At 42.3% G+C, this 25,663-nt stretch overlaps 1 protein-coding gene across 1 annotated transcript in view; it reads left to right on the plus strand.

The window, feature by feature from the left end:
- The first annotated feature begins 3,782 nt into the window (after positions 1-3,782).
- LOC124608711 (SAFB-like transcription modulator) overlaps positions 3,783-25,663 on the plus strand; it is a 167,987-nt gene continuing 146,106 nt past the window's right edge. Inside the window, exon 1 of the mRNA XM_047140009.1 lies at positions 3,783-3,968. The gene's annotated coding sequence lies outside the window, so the exon portion shown is untranslated. The remainder of the gene's footprint in view (positions 3,969-25,663) is intronic.

Raw genomic sequence — 25,663 nt, forward strand, 5'->3', positions numbered from 1 at the left:
ACACTCTGGCTTCAAAATAAAATACAGTGTATGCCTGCAGTGTCATCGCCCTTCTTTTTTACCTCCATGATTTTTAGGTCGATGAACTAAGTACATATATTTTTGGTAAGTGCAAGTGATATCAAAATGTCACCACGTTTGCACAAAGATTTGTGGACTTAGGTTACCCTATCACAAATGGTAATGCATAATCTCACTTCTACATTTCACCATTCATTACTGGGTTTAATTAATTGATGTGATTTGACGGTATTCACAAAGGTAGCTAGCTCGAGGTTTTTCAGGAATAAAGTTTTAATGCTATTAATTGGGTGTTTTTGTGGAGGGGTTGCTAACTTCAGAAGTTGATGTATTTTCTCCGCAGTCACTTGCTTGCTCTGACTGTGACACAGTGATATATGGAGTACCATTGGGCACGTTGCTTGGCCCCTTACTTTTCGTAATCTTTATCAATTATCTGCCATGGTGTATGACACAAGAAGCACATTTCACCAAATTTTCAGACGACATAACTTTATGATAAACAAAGTACCAAACTGCAGTCTATATTCAAAGAAGCTCTAGACTGATTCACTTCAGATGTTCTGTCCCTCAACGTTAACATGACCCAGTTCATTCTATTTCAAACAGCAAACAAAAAATTGGAAAATATTGAAATAAACTGTGTTGACAAAGAAGTTTGGAGAGTTTAGTCAGATTCCTGGGAACATGGTAACAACACTCTAAACTTGTCAGTTCACATCAACAACCTATGTAAAATAATAAGTTGGGCAGAATTTGCCATTCACTCAGTTCCATCTGTTTGTGACTTGATAATAATTAATGGATACCTTGGATATTTTCATTCACTTATGACATATGGTATTATGCTCCGGAGAAACCAGTCACGAGCAATGAAATCATTAGTTCACAGAAGACAGTTATCAGAATTATGTGTAAAGTGCACCCTAGATGATCTTGCGAAAATTTATTCAATGTGCCATACAAATACATTTTTTCATTAATGTGATTTGTGAACAATAATGATACCATTTGCAGAACAAACTGCGAATACCGTGATCATGATACTAGATGTAAATATTAACTTCACACAGATATACAAGAAAGAAGTATATTAATCAAGCATAAAAGTATACAGTAAACTTCCAGTTCATGTTAAATCTGACACTGGGTGTAATACTAAATTCAAAAAACTTTATCTTTTGAATAGTTGTTTCTATTCTTTGCTGCAACTTTTTGAAAATGTGTAATAACTAGTGAAATGTGTTTAATTTTAAGAATTCCTAATGAATGCCTATGTAGCACTGGTATATCAACTGTTGACAGAATACTTGATTAGAGTGTTTGCCGTATAGCTTGTTTGTGTAACCATCATTACTACTATAATCTGTGCTGTTATTTGAACACTTGAACCTCCTGCATCTCCCTGCATGTGATTTAGATTGTACGCCTAATGACCATTTACATATGATTATTACAGTATTAATCCGACACGTTCTACAACCTGGCGATACACTCGCATCATGGATCCATGGAACTCGAAAAATAAATAAAATATGTAGTGGATTTCGCGGTTTTGAGTCTTGTTATTCTTTATTTCATTATTTAGCTTTTGTTTTCGTGACACAATGCAAATGTTCCTTGATGACCTGAATATCTTTTACACTGAGTGTTCTTCTACAACAATGGTCAAATATCAGAAATCGATAATTAATCTAGATTTTACAAGAAATGACTCCAACAATGTGTACAAATAAGACCATAAATTGATCAAACAGTTTACATGAAATTACTGTTTTTCAAGTGAAGGTGAAATATACAGTTGTTTCTGACGTTGTTTTGTTCGTAGCAAAAGACGCAATGGATAATGCCAACAGATTCTATCTATTCCCTTGATGTGCTTACGTGTTTATACTTTCGCTATTAATAAAGCTCATCGTTTTGAAATGTTACTACATTTCTCAGCGGTTTCCCGTATAAAATGAATCAAAAACTTCTGTTGTGAATTTTACTTTAATAAACTTTATCATTGCTAATTCCTTAATTCTAATACTATTTTCTGATTTTTTGTTTCACAGATGGTTTCTCACAGCTCATATTCGCCACTCGGTTTTGGGCTAAGCGAATTGACATTCCATCTTTTGTGACACACCATCATTAGACAGTGACGTCGCCTGCTGTTCAGTTCCATTGCTGTCAAATGTGAATCGTTCTGAAATACCAGCATGTTTCCACACTTTCCGCTGAGAAGATGTACTACAATTGTAAAACTGATTCGCTTCATGTCATACTGCGAGATTACAATCGCAATCCAAGGCATGACAGTGGCTCGTATGAATAAAAAGAGAACATCCTGTGGAGAAGATTCTTTGAGCAAAAGAACATTCTGTTTCGTTGAATAAAAAATTCGAAGCGTATTCTCTGACGGTGGAGTTCTTTTTCACTACACTTCCAACTTATTGAGAATATTGTCCGTGCATGTTGTGTTCTGGCACAGAACACACCCTAATCTTACATTTCGTTCAACTCGCACAAACAGATAGATTATTCTGTATGCAAATATGGAACTGGCGTCAATGAGTTTTAGCGATATATTTCGGGTTTAGTTTGATGTGTTGTAACAAATTGTGAAAAGAATTACGGACTGTGTACGAAAATGTATAATCTGACGATGTTATCGATTTTTCGACATTCAGGAAACTTTTTTGTTGTTGAATTTAGGTGAACACATTTTCATTTACTCCAAACAGCAACTGTGTGAGAGTTTTTTCACTTGAGATAATTTTGGTTAAATGCGGTGCATTGTGATTCACTTACACATCAAGTACTTCAGCTGTCGCGCGTGCAGTTTTGCTAGGCTAGGGTTCTAACAAACCTACACGTTTTTGACATAAAAAATGTAAGGTATATGCTGTGTGAAATCATGATGATGAATAGCTGAAAATGACACAGTTTGTGGTGTATGCCTAATAAGTCTTGTCCTACACCAGTCTGAAATCATGTGTCTGCTATATAGCACAAAAATATTTTCATTTTCGCCCCATTTGAAAGGTCGCCACCTTCTTCTTTCATGATTTCCAGGAAGGAAAGTCACCAGCCAAATAAGTCTTTAAAGTTAACCATGTGTAAAATTCTACAGTTTCTCTCTACTGGCATTCGGGAGGACGACGGTTCAATCCTGCGTCCGGCCATTCGGATTTAGGTTTTCCGTGATTTCCCTAAATCACTCCAGGCAAATGCCGGGATGGTTCCTCTGAAAGGGCACGGCCGACTTCCTTCCCCATCCTTCCCTAATCCGATGAGACCAATGACCACACTGTCTGGTCTCCTTCCCCAAAACAACAACTCTACTGGGTTTCTTTGGGCTATGTATAGCTTTTTTTCTTTTTGCCTTTCGAGCAGCACAAATTCTGTATAATTACTAAAGAAAAAAATCGATAAAACTTAACCTCAACACAACTTACTCAGCTCGAAGTATACTCCAGAGCTCACTTCTGAAAACGGAGAACTTCTTTCCTTGCATTCATACGAAATCGGAGAATTTTCTTCGTGCTGAGCAACTTCCCCCGCAATTTTATTGACGCTCTCGTATGAAGTGCATTCTCCGACTCGCTTTATTCATGCGAATTTGAGTATTTTATGCGAAATCTGAGAATAGACTACATTCTCAATTTTATTCTTAAGACCCAGTAGAATTATTTGATAGGCCAGTGCGATGGCGGGGTGATGGGTTTGCAAGTTTGCGTTTTATACTCAAAAGGACTTTCACATATCTTTACTTGTATGAGCTTTGGCTTGTTGTGACGTGAAATGTTTACGAACTATCACTCATATGTGGGGATTAGTGGGGTGGCGTGTATTTTTTCGTAAATGGGAGTGCCCTTAAGTAGTCACATCCCAATTTATCACTGTGGACACCTGCTTCACTATCAGGAGATAATGTCATTGTCTTATGGACTTTCTTACAGGCAAGTCTTTTGCATTGATACAAAATTGTAAGTTTGTGTGTTGCCTTCCACCCGGCGGGAAGTTCGCCACTTCAAAGGAAGCCAATATTTAGAAGAATACATATAATTCGCTCCTCACTTGACAAGCTGGGCTCTGCCTCTGTCAACTGACGGAAGATTAGAGTGTCGCCAAGGTTGTGTACTAAATTTGCCTTTTCTATTGTGGTCACCATTGGCAGTAATTTCAATACTTCTAGCAACGTAGGTTAAAATTTACATAGTCCCACCCGTTGCATGCCATTTGTACGTATATCTGTCAAAGAAGTATATTCGATACTAATCGCCGGCATCGACCAGTGATTTAGGAAACAAGTGATAAATGTCAAAACATGGTGATTATATCGTGATATTAGTTGAGGATTTTTTTCAAACGGACTAAGGTACAAATCTGTCTGTGACAACATATTTTTATCGGAGTTGCAGCAGCAGCAGCAGCAGCAGCGTTATTCCTCCGTAGATCTCTTTTTACAAAGATGTAGGACATGTGAAAGTATTTTCAAGTTTAGACCAATTTAAAATAAGCAAATTCGTATACACATACATTTACAGAGTTCTAGTTAAAGACAATCATTAGATTTACCCCTGATACACAATACTTTTTTTTACAAATAACTTATTAGATAATGTAATGCCGCACTGTTCACTCGTATCTCACTATCTCATGAGTCACTGCAACACTATACACACACATTGTGCGCGCGCGCGCGCGCGCGCGCACACACACACACACACACACACACACACACACTGGTGAACTCTGGGCCATTCGCTACTTGTCACTGCCGCCACTTATATAGGGTTATTCCAAATGATGGACCCATTTATAAAAATTCATATGTATTCAATTACTAATCCAAAATGAACAAACTTTTTATCAATGAAAAGAGGCGGATTTAAAGCTTTTGCAGGTGGATGGTGATGGTTTCAGAAACGGGTGGTAGAGTTTGTGCGTTAATAGGGCCGTCATTCTGTTTCAGTGTCAGTTAAGTCAGTTGTGAGTGAGATGGCGACTGTGGAGTACAAGGTTTTCAGCACTCTTGAGTTCGTGAAAAGTGAGTGCCAAATTGTAGTGCAGCGGGCACTTCATACCAACTCACTAAAGTGTTAGTCGTTGGTTTAAGCAGTTTAAACAGACTGGGAGTGTGTGCAAAGGAAAAAGCACAGGCCAGTCACATGTGTCAAAGAGGATGATGACTGACGGATGCAAGAAAGTTTTGTGCGTGGTCACAGTAAGTCTACAAATAGAGCCATCTGAGAAATTGGATGATGATGTTTTGGATGGTGGGGTGCTCAACTACGCAGTTATCAGCACCCGTACAAATTCCCAACCTTTACTCAGTCCAACCATTTTATGAATGATGGTGAAACAATGAGGACAACACAAACATGCAGTCACCTCGAGGCAGGTGAAAATCCCTGGCCCCTCTGGGAATCGAACCCAGGGCCCGTGCTTGGGAAGCGAGAATGCGACCACGAGCTGTGAACAAGAACTTAGAATACCTCAACCATCTGTATGGAAAGTTCTGAGATGGCATTTACTGTACAAGCCCTAATGATTACAGTTTAAGTAGGCTCTCAAACCCAATGACAAAGAGAAGTGTCTCGCATTTTGTGGTTATGTGTTAGCAAAGATGGAGGATGAGACATTTCTACAGCATGTAGTTTTTACTGATGACCGACGTTCCACCTTAGTGGAAAAGTCAAGAGACACAATGTGCGCATATGTGGTTTGGAAAATCCACATTCACCGTTGAACATGAAAGAGACTCACTGTAGATCAACATGTTCTGTGCTGTATCCCTTACAAAGGTTTTTGAATCTTTTTTTTTTTGCAGAAAGAACTGTAACGGGAATCACATACTGGTACATGTTGGAACAGTGGCCGTTCCCCCAAAGTATGGAAGATTTCCAGGACTTCATTTTCCAACAGGATGGAGCTCTGCTCCATTGACACCATGTTGTATGAGGCTTTTTGAATGACTCACATCCTCAGCACGGGATCGGTTGCAGGGCACTTGAGGACCTGGCTCTGCACTTCCGGCCACAGAGATCTCCTGATCTTACATGTGACTATTTCTTATGGGGTTATGTGAAGGAAGCTGTTTATGTCCCGCCACTTACCAACCATTCTGAACGATCTGTGGAACCAGATCACTGCTGCCGTGCATTCAGTAACAGCAGCTACGCTTTTGCGTGTGTGGGGTGAGTTTGGCTATTGCATTGATGTTTGCCATGCAGTCAATGGTGGCCACATTGAACATTTATCACACTTCTAAGTATTAAATAATTAATAAAAACTATTTAATTACAAATTATTAAATTTATAAAATTGATATAAAATATTATGAAAAAAACTTTGAAACTTCCTCTTTTCATTGGTACAAAGCTTGCTCATTTTGGATTTTTAGCTGAATAAATATGAAGTTTTGAAAATGAGTCCATCATTTAGAATAACCCTGTATAGTTCTGAGTATTTCCCTTGATTCCCACTGTACCTCCTTCCATCAAATGTCTAATATCAATCCAGGAAGATGAAGGGCAAGTAGTATGTTAGTAGACATGTTATGTCTGTCAGAACACTGGATGCTGAAATCTATCAGATTTATCTAGCTGAACGCAAATTCATGTTGTACTACTATACAATCTGAGGATTTAAGTTTGTAGCTGTATACACAAAAAATCTGTTAATTAATTAATAAAATCTGTTAACCTCATTGAATATTCCCGAATGAGATTTTCACTCTGCAGCGGAGTGTGCGCTGATATGAAACTTCCTGGCAGATTAAAACTGTGTGCTCGACCGAGACTCGAACTCGGGACCTTTGCCTTTCGCGGGCAAGTGCTCTACCAACTGAGCTACCGAAGCACGACTCACGCCCAGTACTCACAGCTTTACTTCTGCCAGTATCTCGTCTCCTACCTTCCAAACTTTACAGAAGCTCTTATGCGAACCTTGCAGAACTAGCACTCCTGAAAGAAAGGATACAGCAGAGACATGGCTTAGCCACAGCCTGGGGGATGTTTCCAGAATGAGATTTTCACTCTGCAGCGGAGTGTGCGCTGATATGAAACTTCCTGGCAGATTAAAACTGTGTGCCCGACCGAGACTCGAACTCGGGACCTTTGCCTTTCGCGGGCAAGTGCCCTACCAGAAGAGCTTCTGTACAGTTTGGAAGGTAGGAGACAAGATACTGGCAGAAGTAAAGCTGTGAGTACCGGGCGTGAGTCGTGCTTCGGTAGCTCAGTTGGTAGAGCACTTGCCCGCGAAAGGCAAAGGTCCCGAGTTCGAGTCTCGGTCAGGCACACAGTTTTAATCTGCCAGGAAGTTTCATTGAATATTGTTTTGAACTCGTCTTTAAGTGCTCTGCCACAACATTAGGCATAGAAAAACGAAAGGTAGTAGTATTGGCAGTTTACAAATCAACATCAGGAAATATCATTAGAATTAGTCAACAGTATTGTAGTTGCATTGTTGTATAGACCAGGCCTGTTGAGGTGGCCGGCTGCTGTGGCCGAGCGGTTCTAGGCGATTAAGTCCAGAACTGCACTGCTGCTATGGTTGCTGGTTCGAATCCTGCCTTGGGCATGGATGTGTGTGATATCCTTAGGTTAGTTAGGTTTAAATAGTTCTAAGTCTAGCGGACTGATGACCTCAAATGTTGAATCCCATAGAGCTTTGAGCCATTTGAACCATTTGGTGTTGTTGTAGTACAGCTGGGCATTGAAAACTTATGTTCCAAAATTCACAGTTGTATATACTGCCCCAGGGCATATTTGTTGCACCTTTGCCAGCTCCTGGTCACACAGCTCATAACAGAGTTCTAGCCATCGTGTGGTGATACCCTTCTGCCCGCTCTGGCTAGTACTACTCCTTAGTGCAGGTTTCGCTGAACGTGACTAGCCTGTCTCACAATCCTTTTGTGTACAAGTTGCTGTAACCTACGTGTAGCCAAACTGTGATTATTGGCCACCAGTAGCTGATGCAACAGCTTCTGACGAATTTGACATGAGACTAGTAACAGCACTAAAGTGTGGTAGCCACACTGATAAGCTTAAAATATCCACAACATGGTGGTAATACAAACATTAAGAAATGACTAATGGTTGGCATCACCAGTGACAACATGAAAACAGGAACAAAATAAAATCCTGCATATTAACAAGACTTCCACGAGGATAGGGGATTTTGGGTCAAGAATGTTCTTGTTATTAATGGCTTTATACATATAAAAATGTGAACATATAAAACCACAGTGCGTATAAGGGTTGATCAGGAATATGAATGTAATGGTTATGCGCATTCTGTTTAATAAAAATTGTGGCATGACACATTTGCTGGCTTCGCTAACTTACAGCCAGACTGTCACCTTCGCACCTAAGCTTGACCATGGGGACTGTTACATTTCAGTCTGTCACCACAACCTTAAAAAATATGTCTAATATGCAACACAATAAAAAAATGGGTTACTATCCTGAAATCAAACACTTCCACTTAATATTTCAATACAGATGTATATTTAAGTACAAGCATCTACACGTGTATATACAAGAAGTCACATAAACAGACTGAATCATCTCAAACTTTTCATCCAAAGAACTCGTGACTGGAGAGAGTGTCCTTGTCTGTGGGTTGATTTTTTATATTGAGGCCACACAGCCAGTAGTGCCTCCCCCCCTCCTCCCGCCACTGTACAGAGTACTTGTGATTAGTCCTGGGAGGAGGGGGGGGGGGTGTAGTGTCTGTGTCGGATTCAAGGATGTTCTGGGGTTTGGGAGCTGGACGATTGGTACCTTCATGTAATCTGGCAATGAAGTCGGTGGTGGAACACATCATGAAGTCCTGCAGATAGCATGGTAGGGCAAAGAGACGGCCGGCTCGAGAGAAAACCGGTGGGCTGAAGTGTGGAGAAGAACCGAAGCCCAAAGAGACAATTCGAATCTCACCAAGTGGAGAGATGAAAGCACGTAGGAGGGCAGGGTCGCAGTGCTGAGGGAAGATGAACCACTGCAGTACCTTGACTTCCAGACGCTCGTCTGATAACGAAGGGTTTGAGTCTATCAGAAGGACGAGGACATGGCTGTTATTTACTACCAGTGAAACGTCTTCCATGCGATGTGGCAGAACTGAGCCATGAAACACGATCGTAGGAGGATTGCGTGAGTGGCATGGGCTGGAAAACCTGCAAATGGAGAGTCCCTTGAACTATCTGGGAAACCAGCAAAAGGAGAGTTGCGAGGGCTGGACACCAATGAGGGTCCATGGGCCTGAGTGACTTGTGCTGTATCATTCAAGGAGTCTGAAACATGACGGGGGCCTAGGTTGTCAGCCGTGTTGGGAGAGCCTGATGCCAGAGAATTGGGCCCGCAAATGCAGGTTTGACCTGATGCAGTGAAACTGTGTGTGGGGTGTCTTTGACGAGAATGTCACATGTTGAATCCCCATGTTGCAGAACCTTGAAGGGGCCCTGGTAGGGGGTTTGTAAAGGTTGGCGTATGGTAACATGATGTGGGAACGATATTTAAGAGGGGGAGGCACATAGGAGACTAGGGCGTACGACTAACTGGTGGATAGAGGCATATGTGCTTGAAATGCATACACCAGCAGCTAATGAAGTCGAGGGGGAGGGGACGAATCATCCTGAACCGTCAGCTGGACTAGTTCACCTGGCTGGATGTAAACCACCTCTAAAATGGTGCCTTGGATGTCTGGTTTGTGCATTGACCTGAAACCTAAAAGGACCCAAGGTAGAGCTTCTGACCAAAGGCAGTTATTGCATCTGAGGGCGGTCTTTGAAGTGCGATGCCACTGTTCCGCCAAACTGTTACAAGGTGGTGTGGATTTTGTAGATACCACACATGCGACACAGCAAAGTGAACAGGGATGACTCGAATTGCCAGCCTTGGTCAGTTGTGAGTGTGGCTGGGCAGCGTAACTGGGTGATCGAAGAGAAAACGAAACCTTTGGCAACCATCTCGGTCGCGATGTTTGACAAAGGTATGGCTTCCACCCTTTGGGACAAGTGATCAGTAGAAGACAGGACATATCTAAAACTAAAACCTTCTGATGGTGGTAGGGGTCCGATGAGATTGATATGGACATGCCTGAAACATCCTAGAGAAACCCAAAATTTACCTGGTGGGGGGACCGTATGGTGGCCGACTTTGTTGCACTGGCAAGGGATACAATTGTGAGCCCACGTCTGGCTGTCTCTTTTGATATCTTTCCAGACAAAGTGCTTGGTAATGAGCAGGATAGAGGCACAAATTCCCAAATGTGCAGGGTTGTGTAAGGCATTGAAAACTTGATGGCATAAGGGAGCCAGTAACACTGGGCATAAGACTCCACTCAAAAAAATTGCACCAGACCTCGTCGGCGACACTGGGGAATAGTGCCTTGGTGAACACGAGTCAGGTAGCCAGGACCGCAAGGAGTGCTTGGGTGCCCTCTTCTGTTGCTTGAATAGTAGCAAGATTAGACAGATCTATGAGGTTGGACACTGCATTGATGCATGAGAAAAAATTGGCAGCGATATTATCCATGCCCGTGATATAGTGGACATCTGTTTCAAACTGAGACACCAAGTCAAAATGGTGGAAATGACGAGGGGGTGGGTCCTCCGGAGGGTTTCGGAAAGCATTCGTAAGTGGTTTGTGGTCTGTGAGGATATACACACATCGAAAATAGTTTTGCATCACCTCAGTTCCGAGAGTTCCAGAACCCGTACAGAAAATGTTTCCGCCATTTTTTATTGCCCATGAAAACCACACATTGCATGTTGTACCACCACACAGTGATCCCTTCAGAGGCCCAGATTGCTGTACACACAGGTACCTCTAATACCCAGTAGCATGTTCTCTTGCATTGATGCATACCTGTATTCGTAGTGGCGTACTATCCACAAGTTCGTCAAGGCATTGTTGGTCCAGATTGTTCCACTCCTCAATGCTGATTCAGTGTAGTTCCCTCAGAGTTGTTGCTGGGTCACATCATCCCTTTCAAATCTATCCCAGGCATGTGCGATAGGGTTCATGTCTGGAGAACATGCTGGCCACTGTAGTCGGGTGACGTCGTTATCCTGAAGGAAGTCATTCGCTAGACGGGCATGATGGGGACGCGAATTGTCATCCATGAAGACGAATGCCTCACCATTATGCTGCCAATATGGTTGCACTATTGGTCAGAGGACGGCATTCATGTATCGTACAGCCATTACGGCGCCTTCCGTGACCACCAACGGCATACGTCGGCCCCACGTAGTGCCACCCCAAAACATCAGCACTCGCACTCGCTGGACAGTATGTCTAAGGTGTTCAGCTTGATCGTGTAGCCTCCTAACATGTCTCCGACGATTGTCTGTCTGAAGGCATATGCAGCACTCATCCGTGAAGCGGTGAAGAGAATGTGATGCCAATCCTGAGCGGTCCATTCGGCATGTTGTTGGGCCCATCCGTACCGTGCTGCATGGTATCGTGGTTGCAAAGGTGGACCTCACTGTGGGCGTCGGGAGTGAAGTTGCTCATCATGCAGCCTATTGTGCACAGTTTGAGTCATAACATGACATCCTGTGTTTGCACGAAAAGCATTATTCAACATGGTGGAGTTGCTGTCAGGGTTCCTCCAAGCCATAATCCGAAGGTAGGGGTCACCCACTGCAGTAGTAGCCCTTGGGCACCCGGAGCGAGGCATGTCAATATCTCCTCCATGTCCGAACAACATCGCTTTGGTTCACTGCAAGACTCCTTGTCACCAGAGTGTTTTGAAGAACAGCTCCTACTGCTGTGTCACTGGCATCTGAGGTAATGAATAGTTTGGTTGAGGGATGCGGGTGGGGAAGCGTCACAGCCCAGACCAGGGAAACTTTTAGCACCTCAAATGCTTTGACCATGGCGTCGGTCCAATGGACGGGTTGAAGTCCCGAGGTTTGCTTGTCTGACAGTTCATCCGTGAAAGGAGTTTGTACTGCAGCCAGTGAGGGCAAGTGATGGTAGTAGCAGTTGACAGTGGTGAGGAATTGGCACAGTTCTTTATAAGTCGAAGGGGGTGACATAGATGAGATGGCCTGCACATGAGCTTTTGGAGGTTGTATACCATCAGCAGATAATGTGTAGCTGAGGGAGGTTACAGACATCTGCCATAATTGTAACTTATCTTTGTTGACTACTACACTGTTAGACTTTAAGGTCTTCAGTACCATGGATAACTTATGCTCATGCTTCTCAGCTGTCTTACTGAAATGAGTAAGTCATCCAGGTATGTGAAACAAAACTCGAACTTTCATTGAATGGAGTCAATAAATCATTGCCATGTCTGGGAAGCATTTTTAAGGCTGAATGGCATGTAATGGTACTGGAACAAACCTAGCGGCCCGATAATCGCAGTCTTGGGTGTATCCTCCGGTTCCACAGGTATCTGGTGATAAGCGTGTTTACAGTCAATTACACTGAAGATGGAAGTGCCTGATAACATACGGGTGAAGTCGTTGATGTTTGGGACTGGGTAATTGACTATTATGATACTCACTTTTAAATGCCTGTAGTCCCCTCACATGTGAAATGAGTCGTCTTGTTTGGTAGCGAAGTGAATAGACGATGACGAATTACTGTCTGACAGCAGTAATATATCTGCAGCTAACAGATCATTAATTTCCTGTCATGCCATGCATAATTTAATAGGGTTGAGGTGTCTTGACTTTATGCCGGGTAGGAGGGCCGTCAGTAGTAACTATCTCATACCCTGTCCTATCTGTGATTGAGAATACTGAATGTGGCACAAGAGGGGGTTCCTCATTAACAAACATGTCCGTGATGTGGAGAGTACACCAATGGGAATGGCAGTGGGGAAGTGACATGTTTGGTTTGCGTGTGTGATGCGCACAAATACCAGAAGACTATTAGTGAGTGGTGAGCAGGAACTCGTGGCGGACGTCGACTGTCACTAGTGCGCGGGCGCAACTGACGCTGGGTGAGTGTGAGAAACAGAGGTGTCGGCTGAGTCACATGGCTGGCATGCGGGAGAGGGGGATTGTTTATCAACACATGGTGTGTCAGTCTGCATGGAGGAGATGGGCGTGTCACGTGTGTGAGGGCAGGGTTGGTGTTTGGGCACACTAACTGCCACGCGCGACACAGGGTGGGACAGGCAGGGTGTGGCTGGTGTGCCTGCTGCAGAAACCGGTTCGTCACATGCAAAATGTTTCATTGGACTGACCTGAGAAGTGGCCGGGCTTTAGCTGGTGGAAGAAACTTGTTCTGTCACTGGTGTCGTGACTTGCAGGTTCTGCAGCTGCATGCGGGCAGAGGCGAATTTGAGGTGAGCGAAATGCGGCATTGGAGAGTGTCGTTCTACCGATGACTTTCCGTTACAGCCTTGCACTCTGACAGTAAAACGTTCACACTCCTCAGAATGTCAACTGCGACTGTGAAATGCTCGCGCAGCAAACTATTTGCTGTGAGAACACGAGTGGGAAAGCGAAAGGCAAGTGCACTGTATGTGTGTATTCATAGGGTGATGCAGAACCGTGCTCTGAATGACGTTCAGAAAAAGTTTGTAGTTTGTGGTGTGACAAGAAATCCATCCCTAGGATCAGCTCGTCTATGTCAGCTATGTAAAAAGTCTAGGGGAAACACAAGGATTGTGATAGGTGAACTTTACCTTTGACTGAGCCCGAAGCTTCTAGGGTCGAAGTGTTGATTGCTCGGAGGAGCGAAGTCGATGGAGAAGATGCAGGCGGAGCCATCAGTGTAGGGATTACAGATACATTCGCGCACCTGTGTTGGCTAAAAAATTGAGTTTCGAAGAAATGGCCGTTGGGAAAACGGGGGAATGTACGAAGTGCAGCGTAGGTTATGCCTGTCTGATCCCCCACACGGTTTGGTGCCTGCTGTACCCTGTGGACGGCGTTTGGGTGCTGGCGAGGCGATCAACACTTCTGTGCTGCATCACTGAAGACCTTGTGATATCAGCAGTATGGGTGAGCTGGATGTGGCGAAGGCATACGGGGTGTGCGGGATCCGGGAGTGTTTGGAGAGCAGAGAGTGCGAGCGCAGGCCACCAGGTGTTGTGAAGGACGGAGCAGTGGAACGGGCCCTGCTCCTACCAGCAAATGGGCGAATCTGTGGTGCAGACATACCAACCAGTGGTGGAGAATGTGGAGGTGGCACGATCGACTCGAAGGAATGTGGTAGCAGGTGTATCTGGAGATCGGTGGGTAGCTTAGCAGACCACACTGCCCAGAATGTTATATCCAGCATAGTTTGCTTGTCAGCCAGCAACCATAGGCAGTGCCAGAGTTGCGACGGTGTCTGGTCCTCAAGGTGTTCATGATATAAAATTTTTAGGATTACTTTCTGGGGGTGGGCAAGTGAGGTGCTTGATAATTGTCTTCTTGACAGAGTCACACTTCAGGGCTGGTGGTGGAGAGAGGAGCAGGTCACAGACCAAGTCTGAGTGATTGTGAAGGTGTGTCATGAGGCACAGGAACTTGGAGTTGTTATCGGAAACATCATTATGATGATGTTTGGTTTGTGGAGTGCTCAACTGCGTGGTTATCAGCACCCGTACAAATCCCCAACCTTTGCTCAGTCCAATCTCGCCACTTTCCTGAATGATGATGATGATGATGATGGCAACACAAACACCCAGCCATCTCGAGGCAGGTGAAAATCCTGGACCCCATGCTCAGGAAGCACTCTGCCGTGGAGTTTGCGCTGTGTGAAACTTCCATGCAGATCAAAACTGTGTAGTGAACCATAACTCAAACCAGGGACATTTTCAATTGTAGTAGGCAAGTGCTCTATTGTCCAAGATATCCAAGCATGACTCATGCCTGCCGTCATAGCTTTAGTTCTACCAGCATCTCTTCTCCTGCCTTTCCAAATTTGTAAAAGTTCTGATGTGTATCTTGCAGAAGATTGCTTGGCAAAGGTGTTTCAATGGCTAGGAAGTTGACAGTGGTTGTTTTGTGAAGGAGAAAGGAAGAGATGATCTCATTCAGGTCTTGACTTGAGAAGGTCATACATAGTCTTGGCAGAGTAATATGTGGAGGCATTTGAGGAATGGGTGGTACTGGGAAAAGAAGGATGCTTATGAGGTTTTTGGAAGTGGGAACAGTAATTGCAAGAGGAGAAGACTGCCTAGCATATTTATGGACAAGATCTGTGGGGAGAGGAAAGCCTGGAGGAGGTATGTTTTAGGTATTAAAGGAATTGGTGAATGCTGCAAATTCTTAGGCTAGGCTGTTCTAGTGATGGGCAAGAGTAGCCAAACACACCAACATGGGGACAGTCAGATGGCTGGAGCGTAGCCTAAATGACCACGTTGTTCTGACCAGCTGCCATGCTCAGTGGCGGCCAAGTGACTCGTGCATGCACAGCATGTGTGCAATAGGGCTACCTGGCAGGTAGCCTTATACTAAAAGCCCCTGCATGAAAATGAGCTGAGAGATGCCCATGGATTGGAGCAGCCTGAGGTTGTAAGGGAGGAAGCATTTGATGTGAAAGATGTAGCAACTTTCAAAATGAATTATTGGTATTTAGTGGTTGATTTTATATAGTCTGATGTTTGGATGAGAGTTACAATGAGACAAAGTTCAATGTAAAGGGGCTTTGGATCTGGAAAAATACCAGATGAATTTTAGTTTGAAGAAGGAATTAAGTAGGGAGTTGGGGAGTTTCTTTGTTGAACCAAGATCACAAAGATGTGATTCATATATCTGAGCCAAGGGTCCATATTAAGGGATAAATTGGGTACTGGGGGTGTAATAGTGTGGAAAGGCTTGGGTGGAAGTCAAAAGCATGAAAGTAGGTAGATCACTGGATTTTGATCATGCACTCCTGTCCTTCATAGGCCTACAAAATGAAGAGTGAGCAGGCAGCTTTTCTCTATTGCACTATGTCATAAAAAGTAACTACAGAGTATTTCACAAAGTTGTACTGACACTTCTGGAGTTCAGCTTATGGATCACTGGCGACACAGTGTGCAGACATTTCCAGGGGTTTTTATTTTCCACAAAGTCTGTTTACACTAGATGGAATACAGACATTAGCTACAAATAATGCTAATGTAAGAAATCTCTGCATAAGTTCCACAATGCTAGAGGGAAATTGATTCTTAGTCATCCTGTATGGCAGCTACACCATTCTTCTGGGAAAGGCAACTTCCACCATCACAAGTATTGGTTGTTTTCAAGTTTACAGATGGACAATGCTTCCCCAGCATCTGCTGTCCAATTCTCTCAAATGTGTAGACAAAATAACTTCATCGAGCTCATGTTTGGGTACTGGAGTTATTTTCAGTTTATTGGGTGAATATTTATTTGCTTTGTTTAATGAACTTTTTTTAAAAAGCTCAATAACTGGAGCTGCCAGCTGTCTACCACACTGAAGAGCATGCCCCAAGTGTAACAGTCTGTCAATACGTATTCAACAATTTCAGTTTTTGTTGCTCACTATCAATGGCTGGAATACATTTCTCAGCTTGAGGGTATCAAATGCATTATCCCAGCCTCAGCTCTTCCCCAACATGAGAAGAGGCCCAGAGAGTTAAATTGGTTTCCTCTGTAGTTGAAGTAGGTCACCTAGGTGTTACAGAACTTCAGATATTTCAACAAAAGGCAAGTTTAGTCCAGTCAAATGGTGCTCAGAAAGGTCTAATAGTGGAAATTATTGTTTTACTGTCAAGTTTTTTATGTGCTGAATCCAAATTTTCAAAGTTCCACCAAAGTTTTGTCCCAGAAATGGGTCAAACATGGAAATAACAACAACAAAGTGGAAGGTTTTTGGGTTCTTAATTTATAGCTCAGAGAAGATGCAATTTTCAGCAATAGTTGACTATTTATGAAAATAAAGAGGGTAAAATCTTCCACAAAATAGGTCTTGGTTAATTTTTTTCATCAGACCAATCATATGGCAACGCAATTTCAAAGCTGAGGAGATGGGCCATCTCAGGACCTACCTCCTGCATCGTTACCATACTTTGTTGCACATCCGTTGCAGAATTCCATCATCCAGTAGTGTCACAGTGTTAATAGAGTGGTTGGTAGTCGATGCTTGCTGTGGTGGAGGGGTAAGATGTTTGTGAGGTGTTGATAACATCTCACTCCTGATGGGGAGAAGGCCAGTCCTTTATGTTGGTCTCCTGTGCTGGTAGTTGTTTACAATTTCATCCTCCGTTGGTTGCATAGAACATTGTTTACAATTTCATCTTCGGTTGGTTGCATAGAACATATTTGTGGTTGGTAAATACAATTTAAATGCATAAAATAGTCATACATAATTCAAAGTGAGAAGTGTGTTCTAAGTGAGGGTGTACTGGGTGATGGGAGAAAAGTGCCATCACATATGCCCAAAGTGGTCTTGAAGAACATTCTTGAAGCAAGTAAGAAGACGATGGAGTGGATAGCTGCCATTCTGAAGATTCATAAACTGTGTCAAACAAAGAACACAAGCAAAAAATTGATTTCTGGTTGTAGCCGAAGAGAAACACAACTGGATTTTGATTTCAAAACCAACTGTTTTCTGTGTGGGTCAGCTATTATGTCAGAATTTCTGACTCAGCAGAACAAGCTTCCTGCTAATTGTTGAAATGTAGTATGTTGTGTGTGCAAGCTGGGACTGCAAGAGACTATTCTAAAACTTGCTGAGAGACAAAACCATGAATTGGGTCGCTCAGTGATAAGCCAAGTTGGACCAGTTCCTGGCTTCCTTGTAGCAGATGCCCAGTACCCCATCAAATGCATGAAGGTCCTGCATGGCAATCCAAAACTGGTAGGGGGGTGGGGGGTGGGAGGGAACAAGGTCCAGATGCCTCTGAAATTAATGGTGCTATGCAGCAAATTTACAATTACCTCACTGAAAATGATGAGGACTGTCAATTTTCCCTTCAGCAGTTAACAGATCAGATCCTCTGTGACTACCATCCTGATGTCAAGACAGTGAAAGCTCTACTGTTGAAGTGTGGAAGTGATATAGTGATGCCTCATTCGTGAAAAAATCAACTGTTTGTTTCAAAAACACAGGCTACAAATAATTATTACAGGTAGTTGGCATCCGTCAAAGTTATCTCCAGAGGAAGTGTGTTGACATGTGGTTGAAACAGTAGCAGACATACTTGTTGAAGATAATTCAATCACAGGCTTACAATAACAGAATATTCCCCTCTAGACCAGTTTCTTACAGAGAACAGTGTCTTTATCCCTGTTGCTGCCCAAAATTTTGGTAATTGATTAGTGAAGAAGCAGAAGCAATAAAACTTGAATAAATGGAAGACCAAAGGTATGAACGTAGCACATGGCTTGACTCAACTCTTTCTTGTCACCATTGCAAGTTGGCCTTGCCGCATTCATCTACAAGAAGTATGGCTTTCAGAAACTACTTGATGTACTGTCTGCTTTAGAACACAGTGTCTACTATAGAAAAGCAGTATGCTTTGAGGTGCAAGCAATGATGGCAAAAAGGTTATAATTTGATCCATCCACATCATTTCAATTTACCATTGACAATGCTGACTGCAGCATGCAGACTCTTGATGGAAACAACAATTTCCATGTAATGGGGAGAAACCTGTGTACCACACTACATGAAGATAAGCCATAGTTCGCATTGTTTTTATTATAATTTCCCATTGGAAATCTCATGACCTCATTATTATAACAGACGCTGTACCGTGGTTTTGACTTTAATTATGTACCTATTACTGGTATCAATTAAAAATTAGTGATGTATTGTCTTGCATACGTGTAACATAGCCACAAATATTCTCATTTTGCAGATGAATCAAGCGAAAGGGCTGTGGTGCAGGAAGCATGAAGAAGATGAAACTTCTGTGAAAGTTCTTTAAAATTATTTTATTAATAATGTATTATTATTAGTATCATCATCATCATCATCATCATCATCATTATTAGTGTAACCAAATGGAAAATAAAGCATAATTATTAAGTCATTTATGCTAGTTATTTGAACACCTTTACATTATAGGAGTGATAAAAGCTTTCATGTTGCTGTCTGAACATCATAGCATGCTGAAGAAGCATCTTGGCTTTTGATGGTGGCACCCGAAATTATGCTTACTTCAGTATGTGCTACATGCCATATGGCTGATCTGATGAAAAAAGTCATCAAAACTTATTTTGTGGGAAATTTTATCCTCTTTATTTTCATAAATAGTCAGCTTTGTCGAAAACTGTGTCATTTCTGAGTTATAAGTGAAAAGTCAAAAAGGAAAGTCACATTTTTTGTGTTTTTTCCTCATTTCTCATCCACTTCTGTGTGAAAACTTTGTGATACTTTTAATATTCAGATTCAGCACCCTCAAAAAAATTTAGAAAGCTTGTCAAAATCTTCTTCAACAACTTCCTCTAAGGATCACTAATTGACAGGATTAATAATGCATTACAGCAGATCAATATTCTAGATTTAAACATGGCCAGTCCTGTTCCATCATATATATTGACACTCTCAAGATGTCCATTCGATGTGTGGTAAGTGCCTTCACTCAGTGCAGCCCACTCTACACATACCAGTAATTCCTGAATTACGGAGATTTATGCGGTCTACCAGTAACACAAATAATGGAAAGAGAATGAAGTAACTTTCTGATCATTCATTAATTTACCATCAAGTGACAGCAAAACATTTATAAGGCTGTACAATATGCTGTCAACAACAGATAGCACCAAGGTGCTACATTTACCAATTCCTTTTCCACCTGTGTTATATAGGTAACTGACAACATCACAGTTACAAATTAAGCATTTCTCAGCAATTTACTGTAGCAATGTATTTTACATTAGAGCTCACCTAACAACATAAAAACAACTCCTGTGAAGTTATTTTGTGTACTTACAAAGAGAACTGGATTGGGTATGCTGGGGAGGTATTTGACTAGTCTGCCTGTAAACTGAAAAGCAAGTAGCACTCAAGGCAGAGGAAGTCACCTTCCCAGAAGAATGCCACAACTGCCATAAGGGATGACTAAGAACCAGTTTAACCCTCAATACAGTTCTACTACACTTAGATCTTGTGTTTGTACTAACGTATTAACAACAACTCGTATCTGTATTCAGTGTAACATTAACACACTTTGTGGAAAATATATCTGCCCCCCCCCCCCCCCCCCCCTCCCCGAACCTGTGTGTGTCTGCACACTGTATCACCAGTGATTCATAAGTCAAGCTGATAAATGCTCAGTGCAACTTTGTGAAATAGCATGTGGTTGCATTTTGTGATGTAGTGCAGCAGAGACGTTTTGCGGACCTATGAGGTAGAGAAGTGCATGACCACATCCGATGGCCTACCTTCCCTCATGCTTCTAACCTCATCTTCCATCTTTCCACCCTGTTACACACACAGAACATAATTTAACCATTAATATAGTTCTATTGCACTTAGATCTGGTACACACTTTTAATATTTGTTCATATCACACTTCATTTTACAGTAAATATCATGCAGAAACTATTAGCCCTAGAGAAAAATGAATAGGACTTTTTTGTAGGAAGCTGTATGCAGTTTACTTTTGTACTGGAAAAAAATTTTACTAGATGCCACAGATTTCAAAGTAAAAAATTTGCAACTACATAATTTTTCTCCCCAATCAACTTTTTTGGTCTTCGTTGACTGGGCTAATTAGTGGCTGCTCCAAGCAACTTGTGTTGTACGACACGTGATGAGGGAAATTTCAAGTCATCCAATACACCTAAAGAAATTTTTTTATGTAGGTGAAGCAAAACTGTGTCCATCTCAGTAGTTAGTTTCTCAGTAAAACTTTTACTTTTTGCTTAAAAAATTGAAAACTCCCCATTTTGAGGTTTGTGGGTCCCCCCCCATGAACCATGGACCTTGCCGTTGGTGGGGAGGCTTGCTTGCCTCAACGATACAGACGACAGCCGTACCATAGGTGGAACCACAATGGAGGGGTATCTGTTGAGAGGCCAGACAAACGTGTGGTTCCTGAAGAGGGGCAGCAGCCTTTTCAGTAGTTGCAGGGGCAACAGTCTGGATGATTGACTGATCTGGCCTTGTAACACTAACCAAAATGGCCTTGCTGTTCTGGTACTGCGAACGGCTGAAAGCAAGGGGAAACGACAGCCGTAATTTTTCCCGAGGGCATGCAGCTTTACTGTGTGATTAAATGATGGCGTCCTCTTGGGTAAAATATTCCGGAGGTAAAATAGTCCTCCATTCAGATCTCTGGCCGGGGACTACTCAAGAGGACGTTGTTCTCAGGAGAAAGGAAACTGGTGTTCTACAGATTGGAGCGTGGAATGTCAGATCCCTTAATCGAGCAGGTAGGTTAGAAAATTTAAAAAGGGGAATGGATGGGTTAAAGTTAGATGTGATGGGAATTAGTGAAGTTCGGTGGCAGGAGGAACAAGACTTTTGGTCAGGTGAGTACAGGGTTATAAATACAAAATCAAATAGGGGTAATGCAGGAGTAGGTTTAATAATGAATAAAAAAATAGGAGTACGGGTAAGCTACTACAAACAGCATAGTGAACGCATTATTGAGGTCAAGATAGACATGAAGCCCACGCCTACTACAGTAGTACAAGTTTATATGCCAACTAGCTCTGCAGATGACAAAGAAATTGATGAAATGTATGATGAGATAAAAAAAAATTATTCAGGTAGTGAAGAGAGACGAAAATTTAATAGTCATGGGTGACTGGAATTCGAGAGTAGGAAAAGGGAGAGAAGGAAACATAGTAGGTGAATATGGATTGGGGCTAAGAAATGAAAGAGGAAGCCGCCTGGTAGAATTTTGCGCAGAGCATAACTTAATCATAGCTAACACTTGGTTCAAGAGTCATGAAAGGAGATTGTATACATGGAAGAACCCTGGAGATACTAGAAGATATCAGATAGATTATATAATGGTAAGACAGAGATTTAGGAAACAGGTTTTAAATTGTAAGACATTTCCAGGGGGAGATGTGGACTCTGACCACCATGTATTGGTTATGAGCTGTAGATTAAAACTGAAGAAACATGCAAAAAGGTGGGAATTTAAGGAGATGGGACCTGGATAAACTGACAGAACTAGAGGTTGTACAGGGTTTTAGGGAGAGCATAAGGGAACAATTGACAGGAGTGGGGGAAAGAAATACAGTAGAAGAAGAATGGGTAGCTTTGAAGGATGAAATAGTGAATGCAGCAGAGGATCAAATACGTAAAAAGACGAGGGCTAGTAGAAACCCTTGGGTAACAGAAGAAATTTTGAATTTAATTGATGAAAGGAGAAAATATAAAAATGCAGTAAATGAAGCAGGCAAAAAGGAATACAAACGTCTCAAAAATGAGATTGACAGGAAGTGCAAAATGGCTAAGCAGGGATGGCTAGAGGACAAATGGAAGGATGTAGAGGCTTATCTCATGAGGGGTAAGATAGATACTGCCTGCAGGAAAATTAAAGAGACCTTTGGAGAAAGGAGAATCACTTGCATGAATATCAAGAGCTTTGATGGAAACCCAGTTCTAAGCAAAGTAGGGAAAGCAGAAAGGTGGATGGAGTATATGGAGGGTCTGTACAAGGGCGTTGTACTTGAAGACAATATTATGAAAATGGAAGAGGACGTAGATGAAGATGAAATGGGAGATACAATACTGCGTGAAGAGTTTGACAGAGCACTGAAAGAACTAAGTCGAAACAAGGCCCCCGGAGTAGACAACATTCCATTGGAACTACTGACGGCCTTGGGAGAGCCAGTCGTGACAAAACTCTACCATCTGGTGAGCAAGATGTATGAAACAGGCGAAATACCCTCAGACTTCAAGAAGAATATAATAATTCCAATCCCAAAGAAAGCAGCTGTTGACAGATGTGAAAATTACCGAACTATCAGTTTAATAAGTCACAGCTGCAAAATACTGACACGAATTCTTTACAGATGAATGGAAAAACTGGTAGAAGCCGACCTCGGGGAAGATCAGTTTGGATTCCGTAGAAATGTTGGAACACGTGGGGCAATACTGACCCTACAACTTATCTTAGAAGAAAGATTAAGGAAAGGCAAACCTATGTTTCTAGCATTTCTAGACTTAGAGAGAGCTTTTGACAGTGTTGATTGGAATACTCTTTCAAATTCTGAAGGTGGCAGGGGTAAAATGCAGGGAGCGAAAGGCTATTTACAATTTGTACAGAAATCAGATGGCAGTTATAAGAGTCAAGGGGTATGAAAGGGAAGCAGTGGTTGGGAAGGGAGTGAGACAGGGTTGTAGCCTATCCCCAATGTTATTCAATCTGTATATTGAGCAAGCAGTAAAGGAAACAAAAGAAAAGTTAGGAGTAGGTGTTAAAATCCATGGAGAAGAAATAAAAACTTTGAGGTTCGCCGATGACATTGTAATTCTGTCAGAGTCAGTGAAGGACTTGGAAGAGCAGTTGAATGGAATGGACAGTATCTTGGAAGGAGGATATAAGAGGAACATCAACAAAAGCAAAATGAGGATAATGGAATGTAGTCAGATTAAATCAGGTGATCGGGTGATGCTGAGGGAATTAGATTGGGAAATGAGATACTTAAAGTAGTAAAAAAGTTTTGCCATTTGGGGAGCAAAATAACTGATGATGGTCGAAGTAGAGAAGACTTAAAATGTAGACTGGCAATGGCAAGGAAAGCGTTTCTGAAGAAGAAAAATTTGTTAACATCGAGTATAGATTTAAGTGTCAGGAAGTCGTTTCTGAGAGGATTTGTATGGAGTGTAGCCATGTATGGAAGTGAAACGTGGACAATAAATTGTTTAGACAAGATGAGAATAGAAGCTTTCGAAATGTGGTGCTACAGAAGAATGCTGAAGATTAGATGGGTAGATCACATAACTTATGAGGAGGTATTGAATAGAATTGGGGAGAAGAGGAGCTTGTGGCACAACTTGACTAGAAGAAGGGATCAGTTGGTATGACATGTTCTGAGACATCGAGGGATCACCAATTTAGTATTGGAGGGCAGCGTGGATGGTAAAAATCGAAGAGGGAGACCAAGAGATGAATACACTAAGCAGATTCAGAAGGATGTAGGGTGCAGTAGGTACTGGGAGATGAAGAAGCTTGCACAGGATAGAGTAGCATGGAGAGCTGCATCAAACCAGTCTCAGGACTGAAGACCACAACAACAACTACAACGGGTTCCGTCTCCTATGCAGTCTTTCTCATTCAATTTTGAGGAAAATATTTGGTAAAAAAATTGATTTTTCTGCATCTTGCTGCCTGAGGTCACAGATTCATAATGAACTGTCTTTTCTGTCATTATTGCCCATAAGTATTGTGATACTTCACAAACGAGTAAACAACTGGGAATATTTTGAGAGGTTTGCAGTGAAGAATGAAGTTGCCCACCAGTTAATACTTGATGGGTGTTAGTTCATAGATTGCTGCATGTGCAATATAGCTAATACATCAAAATTGCTTTTAACAGTGGAAGACGAGTGATACCTCTTTCCATTTTCAAGAAAATACGTGAGATATAATTGATGTCCATGATGAGGTTGGCATCTACATGGCACACACACAACACTATTCTCAACTGTTGAGGCCTACTGTGAGGAGTGTGCACTGTCCTCGTGTTCCTTCTTTTTCCATATGCTACTGATAAAAGCTGAAGCTGGAAATGAAAAACTCAGTGAAATGAAAAGACACCAGCAATCCTCGGCAGCTGATGCTGATTGGATTTATTTTCGGTCTGCACTCCCTGATTTCAGGGAACTTTGTGACAGATTTAGAAGAGATCTGAAAACTAAGTTTGTGTTACTTTTGAATGAGCAGCTAGACAAAGCCAAGATGGACTCATTGAGATTTTTCTTATCATTGGCTTCTTCTATTTTTCAAATATGTTGCTTGTCCCTGTGCAGAGTTCACCAACCACTGCTACACCATCGGTGGTGACTATTCTCGCTCCAAATCCAGCAACGTTTTTTCTGAATATTCCTCGAAATGAATCATATACTACACTCGTGCTCATAAATTAAGGATAATGCTGATACATGACCTGCGGTTGTCGCAAGGTGGCGCTGGCAGCAGTCCACATATGCAGAGGTGTGTTGGTGCATGTCGGAGTACAGTGCAGCTAGTAAGTGTGCAGATGTTTTCAGACATGATAATGGCGACTGTGTGTTGAAAATGGCTCAAAGAACACATATTGATGATGTTATGAGGGGTAGAATACTAGGGCGACTGGAGGCTAGTCAAACACAGAAGGTCGTAGCACAGGCCCTCCATGTACCACCACAAAGTGTAAGCTCAAGTTTACGGCAATGATTGCAGCAGACAGTAAACGTGTCCAGGCACTACACTACGGGATGTCCACAGTGTGCAACAGCACAAGAAGACCGATATTCACCATCAGTGCCTGCAGACGGCCACGGAGTATTGCAGGTAGCCTTGCTCAGGCTCTTACCACAGCCACTGAAACAGTTGTCTCCAGACACACAGTCTACAGACGACTCAACAGACATGGATTATTCACTCAGATACCTGCAAGGTGCATTCTACTGACCCCTGGTCACAGGAGAGCCCGTAAAGCCTGGTGTCAAGAACATAGTACATGGGCATTGGAACATTGGTCCCAGGTTATGTTCATGGATGAGTACAGGTATAGTCTGAACAGTGATTCTCACTGACTTTTCATCTGGCATGAACCAGGAACCAGATACCAACCCTT

The sequence above is a fragment of the Schistocerca americana genome, chromosome 1 (genome assembly GCF_021461395.2).
Source record: "Schistocerca americana isolate TAMUIC-IGC-003095 chromosome 1, iqSchAmer2.1, whole genome shotgun sequence".
Classification (NCBI taxonomy): Eukaryota; Metazoa; Arthropoda; class Insecta; order Orthoptera; family Acrididae; genus Schistocerca; species Schistocerca americana.